This window comes from Ambystoma mexicanum, chromosome 7q (assembly GCF_040938575.1).
Source record: "Ambystoma mexicanum isolate Mex_15411 chromosome 7q, UKY_AmexF1_1, whole genome shotgun sequence".
NCBI classification, from domain to species: Eukaryota; Metazoa; Chordata; class Amphibia; order Caudata; family Ambystomatidae; genus Ambystoma; species Ambystoma mexicanum.
Genome location: NC_090941.1, coordinates 955,239,299 through 955,255,208, shown reverse-complemented (window position 1 = coordinate 955,255,208; position 15,910 = coordinate 955,239,299).

Below are 15,910 nucleotides of genomic sequence, written 5' to 3'. Positions count from 1 at the left end.
TGACAGAGGCAGGAATCCACTTGTGGAAGATCAGGGCAATACCCCCTCCAGAGCGGTTGGACCTGGGCACAGAGAGGATCTTGTAGCCGTCAGGTAGGAGCGTGTCAAAGTCAAAGCTAGTGACAGAGCTGGCCGTGAACCATGTCTCGGTGAGAACGAGGACATCGAGGTCATGTTCTTCCAGAAGGCGGCAGATATCAGAGGAATGTTTGACAGCAGAGCAAGAGTTTAGAGTGGCAATATGGAGAAGGTTGCCATCCTTGAAGGACTTCCGCTGAGGGGTACAGATCAGAGGTACGCCCTTCAGAGGTGTAGAAGGAGCCTGAGAGGGGGCAGAGATGGAAGGAGAAGGCAATGTAGCCAAGGAGGAGGTAGAAGGGGGGGCGAGATAGCCACGAAAAGGGGAGTGGGGACAGCAGGAGAAGAGAGGAAATTGATGAGGCGCGGGAGGCATCTATCAAAGAGGTGAAGGCTGGCCTGAGGGCCTTGGACCAAGACGGTCCCGTTCGAGTAAACATTAATGATGACCTTAGAGGAATGGAAGGAGGCCAGGAGGATGTCCCAATGGGTGCCACCGTTAATGGGAGAAGAGGAGAAAGGAGAGAGCACAGAGACCACATGAAGGGTCCTTAGGTCTGGCGAAGGAACGACAAAGAAGATGTCGGTGAGAGTTTCCTTAGAGGAGGCACTGGTGTAGGTGTCAGCGATAGGGAGGCCTGGGTTGGAGTCCAGGGTGTCCTTTTTAAACCTCTTCCTACCAGATTTAGTGAGGAGAGCAGGATAGTCAATAGAGAAGCAGTTAGAGAATATAGGAGAGACAGAGAGCACCATAGAGTAGGTGGGAGAGGAGAGAGGTGGAAGGGAGAGGGGAAGGTACTAGAGAAGGACACTAGAGTAGGCAGACAAGAAAGCAAGAGGCAAGCAAGTTGCGCAAAAGAACAAGATGACGACACTCAGGATTACCGAACTAACAAATTGCACATTTTGAGACAGGAGAAAAGACACACCTAAATTCGAGAGTCCTGAATAGAGGGAGAAAGGGCTCGGTTTCACAATGCAATTTTAAATACTGAGACAGTGCATATTATAACAGGAGAAGGCACACCTAAATTTAAGAGTCCTGAATAGTGGGAGAAAGGCCAAGGTTTCACAATGCAATTTTAAATACTGAGACAGTGCATATTATAACAGGAGAAGACACACCTAAATTTGAGAGTCCTGAATAGAGGGAGAAAGGCCTAGGTTTCACAATGCAATTATAAATATTGAAGTTATGCAATTTAAATTATACAGGAGAAACACAACTAAGTTTGTGAGTCTGCTAGGTGGAGGAGGTAGGCAGGGAGGCCTGAATCATGAGGGGGTGATACTGGCAACAGGCATCCCCTGTGGACACCTGCAGGCACAACCAGGAGCCGCCAATCAGGGAGCCTCCCTTTGCCTACGGGACCTTAGCCGAGGGGGGGCTGCTGGCCATAGGGCTGCCCAGGGATGGTCAGCTAAGAGCGCCAGGCAGCCAATCAGGACAGGGAAGGGGCTGGGTGGGAGGCGGGAGTGAGAGAGAACAAGGAAGTGGCTGAGGGGATGGGGGAAGGAAGAACAACGCGCTCAGCGTGAAAAGGCCGATACTGAGTCACTCAGAGAGTCTGTGAAGGTTCTGTCATAGCCTGGGGGTATGTACAGGAGGAGGAAGCTTAGGGAGAAAGAAGGAGAGGATTGGAATTTCAATAACATGGATACGCAGACATCATTGCAGGATTGTTTCTTGACCTGTATGGGCATCAGGTGAGGTTTGTGGAGGATGGCTATACCCCTTGGTCTGCTGGCTATGTTGTGGGTGATCAGAGAGTAGCCTGGAGGGAAGGCCTCAAATGCAGATGGGAGAAAGTTGTCAGAGAACAAGGTTTCAGTGATGAAAAGGATCTTAGGGTTTTCGTCAGTGATAAGGTAAGAAATCATGTGTTTGTTTCTGTCGACTGATCTAGCGTTCATGAGGATGCAAGAGAGGGCATGGGGGCAGTGTCCTGAGCAGGGGTGGGGAGGGGATTAGAAGGGAGATGCTGGGAGTGAGGCAGGGAGGGCATGGGTAGGGTAAGAAGTGGGAGTGGGGGAGAAGACGAGAGGATGGACAGGGTTGGGCAAGGGGGGCAAGGGGTAGGTGTGTTTCAGTTAGAGGAGGAAAGGGTGGATGGGGCAGAGAGGGAGTGCAGCTGGTGGCAGCTCTGGGTAGAAGATCTTCTTCTGGGCCGAAGCAGAGCTGCCAAAGGTATGTGTGTGAGGGTCTGCAGAGTCTGGAGTTTTTGCCAAGGCTGAACAGGCTGCGAATAATGATGCAAATTTTGAGTGCCTAGATGGGGATTATTGGGCTGGTAGAGAGGGAGGGGGTGGAGGGGGCGGCAAGGGTGGAGAGTGGTTAGTGAAACTGGGGCAGAGGGGTTATCTGGGGAGAGGGAGAACGAATGGACAGGGTTGAGTAGCGGGGGGAGGAAGTAGAGCTGTAGGAGAGAGGAGAGGTGGGGTCAAGGGGTGAAGATTGAGGGTGAAGGTGGGGTGGCTGTGGAAGAAAGGTCTTGGGGTCCTGAGCCGGCGGGCGGCTGCCAGGGATGTGTGGGTCACGGTGGGGCGGTCAGCTTAAGCTTTGGCTAAGGCTGTGCAAGCTATGTTGAGGGAAGGGCAGGTTGGTTGTAGGACAGGAGAGGTTTGGGCAGGGTGAGAAAGGAGGGCAGGGTCAGGGGCGGACGTAAGGGGGATGGGGAGGGGTTGGCCAGGGGGATGACCAGGGAACATGGGGGGTTGGCCATGGTTGGGATGGTGCACAGTGGTGGAGGGGTGGCCTGGAGAAGGGAGGAGTGGGGAGAATGAAGGAGGTCTCACAGCATGAGAATAGGAGGATCCATCTGAGGTGTCAAAGTGGAAGGGAGGGTCTGGTGGAGGGTGGGCTTCTGGTTCCTGATGCGCCAGAGGGCTTCTCTGGCCTTGGAATTGTTTAGCATAGTTGAGGACTGGCTTATGGCGGGAGAGGTGACTGGGTTCAGGGTCAAATAGGCTGCATACAAATATATGGCTGCCTTGCAGAATTAGGCTTCATGCAGAAAATGGCTCCTTGCACAATTGGGCTTAATGTAAGATATGGCTGACTGACAAAGAGGGCTTGAAGCAAGTTATGGCGACCTTAAACAAATAGGCTGAGTGCAAATATGGATATTTTACTCAAATAGGCTAATGCAAGATATAGCAGACTAATGCTGATGGGCTAATGCAGCGTTCGGCTACCTTACACAAATAGGCTAGATGCAGAATTGTCTACCTTAAACCAGTAGGCTATATGCAAGATAGGTTAATTTATCCTAAATAGGCTAACCAAGATATGGTCGATTAACACTGATGTGCTAAAATCAGATGGCCACCTTACACTAACAGACTACCAGCAACAGCTATCTAACTTAAACAGATAGGCTAACTGCAAGATAAGGCTACATTTCACAAAATAGGTTAACTGCAAGATATGCAGACTAACACAGGTGGGCTAAATACAAGATAAGGCTACCTTTCACAAATATGCTAAGTGCAAGATACAGCTAACTTTCACAAATAGGCTAAATGCAGGAGAAGGCTCAGTTTCACAAAATAGGCTAATGCAGGATTTGGCTGACTAACGCAGAAGTTGTTGGTGCTTGACAGGGTCGAGTTGGCTTCAGGGTGCTTTGCAGGCTTCTGTGACAGAGTTCAAGGTGGGAGTCTGCTGCGGGTATCAGGCGGCAAGAAGGTTTGGCGACCGAAGCTGGACAAATGACTGCAGACTGGCCTACACAGCGGCTCAGGATCAGGAATCGTAGTCTCAGTGCTGTTCGGTGGTTCTGAAGCACTGGTTGAGATGTCTCAGATGTCTTTAAGCGACAGTGGCTTGGCAATGGACAGTGCTACAGTCGGTTGCGGTTCGAGGAACTCGACTGGCTTGAAAATGTCCTTTAAGGTGGACGTAGGTAGATGCTCATCGAGGCACTTCTCCCAGCTACTTCAATGGGCTTGTGACGTCCTTTAAAGACGACAGCCCACAGCTGTAGAGTGTGTTGCAGACAGTTGTCTTGTCCTTGGTTGTAGGTTCAGAGACCTTCTGGCACTTCCTATCCAGGAAGCTTGCTGCAGAGCCAAGCAAGGCACGTTGTGTGCTGGCTGGTGTGAGAAACCTGAAGGTGTCTCACCTGCTGGTACCCAGGGATCTGTCATCCAGGTCGCCAGGTCACAGCCATTGGTTTTGGATCCAGTTCCTAGGGGTGGACCAGTGGGGGAGGATCACCTGGATTGGAGTCTTCGGGGAGTGGAAGTGGTATTCACTTCCCTATAACACATTTACCCCATCCTACCCAGTAGTGTCACGAGTGCGACACGGAACTGGTCTGTGTGGCGCCGTTGGCGGTATGTTCACGGGGTACGAAGGTATCCTTCCAAGATGGCGCCAATTCCTTTGTGCGCTGGTCCGGTTCTTCGATCGGATCGAGAGGATGTGACTCCTCCTCATCAGCACGGAAGAGTATTTCCGGCATCAACCCCAAAGGACCAGCGCGTTGCTATGACCATCGTGAGCCACGCTCCGTGAGTAACTAGGAATCATTTAGATATCCCAGACCGCTCTACTAACCTCTTCTTTCCTACTCCCTTCTAATCTCTCTCTCGTTTCCCTATACAGTCTCCTCGTGGACGAATTCCCAGACCAGTCCCTCCCGGTTCCGGTCTCCTACTTAGGCATTACAGCATTTGCTCTCCAGTAAGTGATCCGCGATTTCACTAACTCTTCCCTTTCTTTGAATCCGTGGTTAACCGTTTTTCTTTCACTCTGTATTAGCAAGGGCAGAATCCCTCCAGAACTACAGTACCCAGACTCCTCTTCCTCCATAGATGTTACGTCTTCTCACAGAGGGAATTACAACCCTTTGCATACTAGGGTAGGTACGCTACATGTACAAACCCCACTCTTAGATCAGCCGTACCGTTCTGTTCTTACCTTTATCTCTCATATTTACATAACGTACCTTGGCATTCCAGTCACCTCTTCGCAGGCGGCCGAACGCCAGCAACCTTGTGACCCACACCTGAAACCCATTAGAACTCCACCCAAGGTACAGTTGTCATTTCTTTCCTACTTCTACATTTCCCTTACTATAAAACCCAGAACACTTACCTTTCTTAATTTGTATTTACAGTCAGAGGCATAGACGTGGACACCGACACCCTCGACGTATTAGTGCCTTCTGTGGCTGACTCTCGACACACGCTAGCCTCGACAGCCATCTTTTGGAAACCTCCACGATCCGCAGCTACCAGGGTTTTTCCCCGTCCAAGGGTTTCCCTGACGCCTCGACTCCACGCCTGTTTCATTAGGCAGGGAGAGGGGATTCAGGTATTTCCCTAATACCCACACTGCACTTGAAGACAAGGTAAGAGAGCCTACTGTTATTCTGATTGCCTGTACTTATCAAGACTACCTTTGCCTTGGATTGAAAATCCACCTGATTTATTGGTTTTGGAGCTTGAGGAGATAACAGTAGCAACGCCTAAAAGAAAGACTTTGGTGGTCTAGATATTGTGGGTAATCAGAATTCAGACACTATGGAACAGAAGATATAGCAATTAGTTAACGCTGTCCAAGCGCTCTCTACAGAGGTACAGGAATTAAAACAAGAAAACCTCAGATTAAGACATCAGGCTAACCGAGCAGCCCATAGTGCGGAGGTTCCACCAGGTCCCCTCCCTTTGGGACGTTTTGATGGTAACCCACATATGGTCAAGGAATTCTTGGAGTCCTGGACCATTCAATTCGCTTTCAAAACAGCCTTCTTCCCAACAGATAGGGATAAAGTGGGAGACATGATAGCCCAAATGACGGGCGCAGCCCTAGGCTGGGCAACCCCTTTAGTGGTTAATAACAACCCAATTCTGGATCCATATCCTGCCTTCTGCAATAGTGTTAAAAACATGTTTGGTAGGCAGGAAATAGTGATAGCCTCACAAGAACGTCTTATGGACCTAAAGCAAGGCAATCTCGATATCCTGAATTATGTTACCAAATTCAAACAGTATGCTTCAGACACTTCCTGGGCTGATGACACCTTAATCACAATCTTTAGACGAGGTCTGTCCAAAGAATTAAAAGACGAAGTGTCCCGCGTCCCACGCCCACAGAACATGGCTGAGTTCATTGCGTTAGTCATGCAACTGGACTATCGACTACAAGAGAGAAATCGAGAAAGAAGAAAGGGCAAGAATCCTAGGTCATTATCAGACAACACCCCTATCGTGCATAAAACTACTTCCCCCGAAGAACCGATGCAGCTAGGAACTACTCGAGGCCCTCTTTCAGTGGAAGAACGGGCTAGGAGAAAATCCCTAGGACTCTGCATGTATTGCGGGGCCAACAACCATACTGTCAAAGAATGCCCAAGAGCTCCACTTAGAAAGACGGGAAACGCCAGTGACCGGCCATGAAGGGAACCACAGGGACAGGTTTATTCCGTAATTCTAGTTCCCCCATTGGTGCATTTTTCTCCTCTCAAGCTTCCTCCACAGACCGTTCCATGCTTGCTGTAGGAGTATCTTTGTCCTGGAAGAACATTCGTCTTGAAAACGTACCAGCTCTAATAGACAGTGGAGCAGCAGGAAATTTATTAGACGATATATGGGCAAAAAAACATAATATCCCCGAATAGTGAAAACACTTGCTATTCCAGTCGAGAGTGTGGATGGCAGTCCTCTTACTTCAGGCCCGATCACAGATCACACCTCTCCTCTCTCAATGTCCAATCATTGTGAAACCATTGAATTGGACATCATACGAACAGCTCACTATCCTGTCATTTTGGGCCTTCCTTGGTTAAGGCGACACAACCCGTATATAAACTGGGCAGCTGGAATCCTCTTTTTAGGCTCCGAACATTGTGTCAGTAGGTGCCTGGGTCTCCAAGAAGAAAAGAGGGAGAAAGAGACCCAGAGGTTCCTCATGAGTACTTGATGACTTCTGTAAATGAAATCTCCACGTTGCCTCCTCAATATCAAAAATACCATCTTGTTTTTTCCCCAAGCGCCCATTCTAGCCATGCCAGACCAACAAAGGAGATTTATTGTGGAATCAGACGCCTCACAACACGCATTAGGGGCGGTACTTCTTCAACCCGATGACCGAAACATTGAAAGACCTATTGCCTATCTGTCCAAAGCTTTGTCTCCAGCAGAACTCAATTATACCATCTTAGAGAAAGAACTGTTAGCAATAAAGAGAGCATTTGAGGAATGGCGTCACCTCCTACTTGGTTCATCACATCCTATTGAAGTCAGAACAGATCACCACAATCTCCGGTCCCTTCAATACGCGCAGACATGTAATAGTCGACAAATGAAATGGGCACATTTATTTTCTCCTTTCAGAATCGAGTTTACTTTTGTTTCCGGGAAGACGAATCTGAAGGCGGATGCCCTATCCAGAAGGGAATCATTACAGAAATCTCTATTTCAAAAGGAACTATTAATTCCAACAGCACTCATTGTGTCAGTCGTACAAGACTTTCTTACCCAAGTCCAGAGAGAAACCAAGAAAATAATAACCTCACAAACGGATCTCGCTCCGCGCTTGAAGCTAACAAAAAGTAAAAATCTTCTGTTTAGAAATGAACAAAAGTTTATCCCCAATGAAAAATTACAAACTGAGGTGTTGCGGATGTGTCACGCGCCGCCGGTCATAGAGGGATCTATAACACATTTGAAGTAATACAGAGGTACTTTTGGTGGCCGAATCTGAAACAAGACATCTCGGAATACATTGCCTCCTGTCCTGTCTGTCTGCAATCCAAAACTTCCAGAAAGCCCCCTTCGGAGAGATGGTAAAGATGCCTCTCCCTACAAGACCCTGGCAAATTATCACCACGGACTTCGTGGTTGACCTTCCAGAATCCGAAGGTTGTACCGCCATCATGGTTACAATAGACACGTTAACAAAGATGGCGCACTTTGTTCCCCTTCCTTCGGTTCCCTCAGCTGCAGTAATGGCTAAGGTATTTCTTGAGCGCATTGTTTCTTTACACGGATTGCCGGAGACCATTCTATTGGATCGAGGACCTCAATACACTTCTAAATATTGGAAAATCTTGTGTGAAACCTTAGGTATTTCCAGAGCCTTGAGCTCAGGATATCACCCGCAAACCAAAGGGCAAACGGAACGTTTGAATCAAACCCTCAAAGGATATCTAAGATGTTACATCTCTTCCCCCCAAGACAACTGGAAGGAACTGCTTCCTCTTGAGGAATTCACATATAACAATTCCGCTCACTCTGTTCTTCATACCAGCCCTTTTTTTTGCACTTATGGGTTTCATCCCTCTGTTTTTCCGTACCAAGCGCCGCAATCATCCCTTTGTCCTAACATCGATGGATTGGTGGAAACCATCCGACAAGGCCTCAATGACGCTCAAACTGCACTAGAAGAAGCTCAGAACAGGAACAAGAAACAAGCTGACAAACACTGTACCCCTTCGCCAGACATTCGGAAAGGAGATTTTGTCTGGTTATCCAGTAAATTCCTCCCTAAGAGATTGATTCCTTCCAAACTATCCCCTAGGTATTTCGGGCCTTTCTCAGTGATCGATAAAAGTGGATCCGCAACCTACAGATTACGACTACCTGTCTCATGGAATCGTATCCATCCTAAATTTCATGTTTCTCAACTCAAACCAGATGTTCACAGTCGTTTTCATACAACTCCTTCAGGGTCACCCCGTCCGATCATGACCAGTACTGGCCCCAAATATGAGGTATCAGGTATTTGTGATTCAAGATACAGAAGAGGGATCCTCCAATTTCTAGTGGATTGGAAGGGGTATTCTTCAGCGGACAGAACTTGGGAACCTGCCTCGGCAGTTCATGCCCCACATTTGATCCGTCGTTTCTATAGGATCCACCCGGGAAAACCGGGGTTTGCCTCCCTTAGGAGGGGGCATACTGTCACGAGAGCGACACGGAACTGGTCTGTGTGGCGCCGTTGGCGGTATGTTCACGGGGTACAAAGGTATCCTTCCAAGATGGCGCCAATTCCTTCGTGCGCTGGTCCAGTTCTTCGATCGGATCGAGAGGATGTGACTCCTCCTCATCAGCATGGAAGAGTATTTCCGGCATCAACCCCAAAGGACCAGCGCGTTGCTACGACTATCGTGAGCCACGCTCTGTGAGTAACTAGGAATCATTTAGATATCCCAGACCGCTCTACTAACCTCTTCTTTCCTACTCCCTTCTAATCTCTCTCTCGTTTCCCTAAACAGTCTCCTCGTGGATGAATTCCCAGACCAGTCCCTCCCGGTTCCGGTCTCTTACTTAGGCATTACGGCATTTGCTCTCCAGTAAGTGATCCACGATTTCCCTAACTCTTCCCTTTCTTTGAATCCGTTGTTAACCTTTTTTCTTTCACTCCGTATTAGCAAGGGCAGAATCCCTCCAGAACTACAGTACCCAGACTCCTCTTCCTCCATAGATGTTACGTGTTCTCACAGAGGGAATTACAACCCTTTGCATACTAGGGTAGGTACGCTACATGTACATCCCACTCTTAGATCAGCCGTACCGTTCTGTTCTTAGCTTTATCTCTCATATTCACAGAACGTACCTTGGCATTCCAGTCACCTCTTTGCAGGCGGCCGAACGCCAGCAACCTTGTGACCCACACCTGAAACCCATCAGAACTCCACCCAAGGTACAGTTTTTTTTTAAAATATATTTTTATTTTATTTTTTAAAGTCAAACAAACACACTACAACCGTTTCAAAACATAGAAAGCATCATATTTCAACACATTTTCAAACTCCCCAACTCCCCCCTCCCCCTTTAAACTAGAGCCAGTTCTCACATATCATTTATGGGAACATCACTGGGTGGCACACTACCTAGACTGCCATCAACCGGGTCCTCTGTTTCGTTGTCACCCTGGTGAGGGTTTGCCAACGAGGCCACCAATTGCCGCCAGGCCAACAAGGGCCCTACTTCTTCTTCGCCCCCCCCCTGGTGACCGCTTCAAACCAGACTACAGATTCAGCTTCCGCCCATCTCAAGAGGTCTGTCCACCACAACTCCACCCTGGGTCTATGGGCCGCCTTCCAGCCCATGGCGATCCTACGTTTGGCCAAGACATAGACCAGGTCCTTCATCTTGCTTATGTGTTTCAAATGCCGGGGTCTAGGGAATAGTCCAAGCAAGCATGACCAGGCCTATTCCACATCCAGCACTACCCCCCGCCAGCCAGTTTCGTCTTGACCTCATTCCAAAATCTATGCACCTCCGGGCAAGCCCAAAACATGTGTAGCAGTCCCGCGTTCACCTCCCCACACCTGGGGCATTTCTGTATAGCTGATCCCCCCAAACTTTGCAATCTTCCCGGGGGTTAAATAAGCCCTGTGGGTAACATACAACTGAAGCTGTTGGAATCTCGCGTTATGGGACACCTTTTTATGGTACCCCTGGGCCCGTTCCCACTGCCCATCCGTCATGGGTCCTCCCACCTCCTCCTCCCAATCTTGTCTCAATTGGAGCAACTCCTTCCCTGCCCTTGCCCGCAGGAGCTCATATATCCTCGATATTTCGTGCCCGCCCTCCGATACATCGTACATGGTTTCCAGGGAGGCATCTGGATCCTCCGCGAGCACTGTCTCTGGCCATCTTTCTCTAGTCTTTTTCACCAGCCTAGTGTAGGTTATATATTGGCCACCATGTACTCCCGTCTCTTCCTGCAGCCGCTGAAATTCCACCGCCTCCCCTTCCTGCCATATGTCCCCGAGGGTGGCTAGGCCTACCTGTTCCCAGTATCTGCGGACCGATTCAAGTAGTTGGGAGTCGCTCCCACACAGAGCCGCCAAAGGGGCCTGCTGGGAGTATGGTTCCGAGTCCCCCCCAATCTTCCATGTCCCGTGCCAGATCTCCCAGCCCAACCTCAGTAACCGCTCCTTGCCCACCAGTTTATCTCTGCCCAACCACACCACTTCCATTAGAAAGTATGGGGCTGTATCTTCGCGCAGGAGCCTGGCTTCCACCGAATCTTCAGTCGAAAGCCACCTGGCCACGTACTGCAGCTGCCCCCCCAGGTAATAGAGTTCGAAGTTAGGCAGGCCTATCCCCCCCTGTCGCACGGGTTCTGGAGCTTCCACAGAGCCACCCTATTCCTAGAGCTGCCCCACACAAAACCCCTACACACGCTTTGAAGTTTCGCGAATAGGCTTCTGGGTATCAGAAACGGGACGTTTGTAAAAAAGTGCAAGAGTCTAGGCAGGACCACCATCTTGAGCAAGGCGGCCCTCCCCATCATGGTCAGGGGCAGTCTGGACCAAAATACCATACTGTTCCTAATCCCCTCTATCGCCTTTTCTGTGTTGTGCTTGTGTTCTGTCTCGATCTTGTGGTAAATGTTTATTCCCAGATACCTAAATGTTACGGGCTGCCATGGTATTGGCAGAACAGGCAGCCTCTGCACCAGGACATTCCTATATCTATCCAAAGGGAACAGGATGGACTTTCCAGGGTTCACCGATATACCAGAGAGGATGGCGTACCGTTCTATCACCTCTAGGACGTACTGTAGGTTTTCTTCTGGATAGCGTAGATAAAGGAGCATATCATCCGCATATAATGATATCAAATGCTCTCCACTAGCCGTGTTTATGCCCACCTCCCCATATTGTTGACGCAGGCATATTGCCAGCGGCTCCAATGCCAGTATATTTAGCATCGGTGACCAGGGACATCCCTGTCTGGTCCCCCTGCCCAGTTGCCAAGAATCTGAGACCGTGGACCCTGTCTTGACCCTCGCCATCGGGGTGCTGTAAAACAACTGTACCCATCTGAGGTATCCGGGTCCCACTCCATACCCCTTCAGGACCGCTTTCAGCCAGGGCCATCGTACCGAGTCGAAGGCCTTGACCGTGTCTAACGACACTATGGCCAGCTCGCCCGTGTCCTCCTCAGTTTGGTCCAAGACATGATGTAGCCTCCGGTGGTTGTCGGTGATGTTCCTGCCCGGAACATATCCCGTCTGATCTGGGTGTATCAGTTTCTTAATCACCCTTTTCAGTCTATTAGCCAGCACCGCCGTGAGTATTTTGCTGTCCTGGTTGAGCATGGACAACGGTCTGTAAGACCCGCACTCCACGGCCGGCTTGCCTGGTTTCAAGAGTGGGATGATTACGGCCTCACGGAGAGACAACGGGAGTTCTCCCTTCTCATAGGCCTCGTTGAAAGTGGCAAGCAGTGGCTGGAGCAACTCTTGCTGGTATGTTTTGTAGAACTCGCTGGGCAGCCCATCCGAACCCGGCGCCTTGCAAGTGGGCAAGTTCCGAATCACTACCTCCAGCTCATCCGAGGTGACGGGTGCGTCCAACTCAGAGCGTTCTAGATCATCTAAGGTGGGCAGCTCAATGTCCCCCAATGTGTCTAGTATGTCTTGACCCATATCCTCCCCCTTGTCCTCATACAAGTGTCTGTAAAACTTAAGGAATTCCTCATTTACCTCTTTCTGGGTGTTGCATATGCCACCTCCTTCGCCCTGAATCTCACTAATCACCGAGCGGGGGGTCTCACTCTTGTACAGCCAAGCCAGCAATCTGCCCGGCTTATCGCCCCCTGCGTGTATCCGCTCCGTATATTTCCTGTAGCTGAGTCTGCACAGTCTATCCCAGAGTGCACTACAGGACAACTGTAGCTCCTCTACTTTGGTTCTGTTATCATGAGCGGTGCTCACGCAATGCGTGAGCTCCTCTAGCTCTCTTTCCACCTCCCGGAGCTCCCTTTCAACCCCCCCCTGTAGCCCTTTAACTTGGGAAATAGCTACCCCACGCACCACCACCTTAAACGCTTCCCACAGTGTGCCCACAGAGCTTACGCTTCCCGTGTTTTTATCAAAATATTCTTCAATGGCGTCCCTCAGGACCTCCCGAAACCCCTCATCCTGCAGAGCCTCAGTCCTAAGTCTCCATGTAGGGATCTGCGGTCGTGGGGGCTGGTGTCTCCAGTCTACCACCAAGGGCGAGTGGTCCGACAGCACTCGCGCCTTGTATTCTGCTCCTTCTATTTCTCTCACTATCCCGGCTGTTACAAACATGTAGTCTAACCTTGTGTACAAATCATGTGGCGCTGTGTAGTGTGAGTACTGTCTATCCGTGGGATGCAGCCTCCTCCGCGCATCCTCTAGGCCTAGGTCTTTCAGTAGGGTACTCAGCGCTTTAGCCGCCGGTGCAATTTTTCCTGCCCTATCCTTGGACCTATCCATACTGGGGTCTACGGTACAGTTAAAGTCCCCCCCCACACTACCGTACCCCCCGCCAGGGGGCCAAGTTTACCGTAGAGGGTCCTAAAGTAAGCCGCTGTATCGTTATTGGGGGCGTACAAATTTATGATGTGTATTTCTCTGTTTTCCAAGAGACCCGTTACCACCACCATTCTACCCTCCGGGTCCACCGTAGAATCAAGCACTCGAAACGGCACGTGGGGCGCCACCCAAGTGACGACCCCTCTGGCATACGCTGAGTACGCCGCCCCCACAACGGTGCCCTTCCATTTCCTCCCGACCACCTCCAGCCTTTCCCGAGTGAGGTGGGTCTCTTGCAGCAGGGCTATGTCTACGCGCATCCTCTTTAAATACATCATCACTTTGTTGCGTTTAAGGTAGCTGTTGAGGCCCCGTACATTCCAGGTCACAATTCTGAGATTACCCGATGCCATCTAGTCGGTCTATCTCCGTCCCATCCCTCCCCATAATGTTCCCCATGTAGGGTCGTTTCCTGGCTCCTTCCCTTCTATTAACAAACCGTGGCCCCCTCCCCCTTCTCCAACCTCACACCACTGCACACAACTCCCCTCCCCTCCCCACCAACCCCCAACAATAGCCCAGGTCCATCCCTGGATCTCAGGCCTACCCACGTCTGGACCCGTCTCGTGACCAAGAACAAGGACCCCGCGGGATGACACCAATCTAACAGTGACCTAACTAAGTATACTACTATCGGGTGCAGAGGTTGCTCCCCAGGAGCTCCCAGTCATCTATTTAGGAGAAGTAAATTCAACGGGAACGCCGCCAGATGCCGTGACTTCCCCCACACAAGCACAATATCATACTATATTCTAGTCCCAATGTCATAGCTATGGCCTCATGGGTGCCTCTGCAGCGTGCTACTTATCTCCATCCGCTTCTGTCTGGGCATCCGATTCCTGTGGTCGACCTTGCATATCCAGCCATTCCATCGCGTCGCTCGGCGTCTCAAAGAAGAGGGATCTGTTCTTATGGATCACCTTTAACCTAGCGGGGTAAAGCAACATGTAGCGGTGGCCTGCCTCTCTGAGCCTCCTCTTCACCGTTCCAAAGTTCATTCGACTCCGTTGCACAAGCAGCGTGTAATCCGGATACGCTGTTATATTCGCTGACCCCCTTTCTATCGTGCCCCCTTTCCGGAAAGATTTGAGAATCTTCTCGCGGTCACGATAGTTCAAGATCTTTGCAATCAACGGCCGCAGGGGGGCTCCTGGGGCCGGTCTCCTGGTCAGGGCCCTGTGCGCCCTTTCGACCGCGAACCCCTGGGTCAGCTCTCCACCTGTAATCTCCTGCAAAAGCATGGTTTCAACGAAATCCGTGTGGTTCGGTCCTTCCATTCCCTCCGGTAGCCCCACTATGCGAAAGTTGTTGCACCTGGCGCGCCCCTCCGCTTGCTCTGCTCTGTCCTCCAAATTGCCCACTCGCTGCACGAGGGCATGAAGTTCCTTGGCGTGTGTATTGCACGCCTCCACGGTCGGGGCCAACTCCTGCTCCAGTTCCCCAGTGTGCTCAGCGATCGTTCGCACATCCTGGTGCAACAGGTTCACTTCTTCTCGGACCGCTCCTATCTTGAGGTTTAGGCCCTCTTGCAACTCTTTCATGGCCAGGCCCAGCTTCGTCTCCCAGGCCACCTTCAGGTCAGCAATTCCTGCCAGCACCTCCTGGATGGTACCCAGTGGGTCCGTCGCCGCCGCAGGGGTTTCTTTGCTCTTGCCCCCTTCCGCGCCGGAGGGCGACCTAGCATAGGTCTCCATCATAGGCTGCTTGATCCGGGGTCGCACCACCTTGGAAGACATCCTGTTGCGTCGATTGGGCCCACGCCCCCAGCTGCATCCTCGCGGGTTCACTCTGCTAGTCCACCACAACCCATGGCCTCTGCAGTAGGGGTTCGCCCTTATGTTCTTGCTTTCAGCCCGAGGCGCATGCGACCCGTCTATCTGGTTGGGCTCGCCCACGTTCCGACCAACCTTGTCTTCCTCAGCTCGTCGGACCTTTTATGGCCCTTTGTCCACAGGTGGCCATCTTGGGTGCTCCCCTTCCTTTGCGCGACCGACAACTTCTTCGGGGTCTAGTTCCTTGAATATGCAGTCTCGCAGTTGGGGAGGGCACGCACCGTATGCCCCCCACTTTCATACGCCTTTAGATGCACCGTGGGCTCGACAGTCCGCCAAAAACCATCACTTTTTTCCCAGGATCAGGATCGGATCATCGGGAGCTCCTCCAAGGAATGTCCTCTCACGTAGCCATCAAGCCACGCCCCCTCCACCCAAGGTACAGTTGTCATTTCTTTCCTACTTCTACATTTCCCTTACTATAAAACCCAGAACACTGACCTTTTTTACTTTGTATCTACAGTCAGAGGCATAGACACGGACACCGCCACCCTCGATGTATTAGTGCCTTCTGTGCCTGACTCTCGACGCTCGCTAGCCTCGACAGCCATCTTCTGGAAACCTCCACGATCCCCAGCTACCAGGGTTTTTCCCGGACCAAGGGTTTCCCTGACGCCTCGACTCCACGCCTGTTTCATTAGGCAGGCAGAGGGGGATTCAGGTATTTCCTTAATACCCACACTGCACTTGA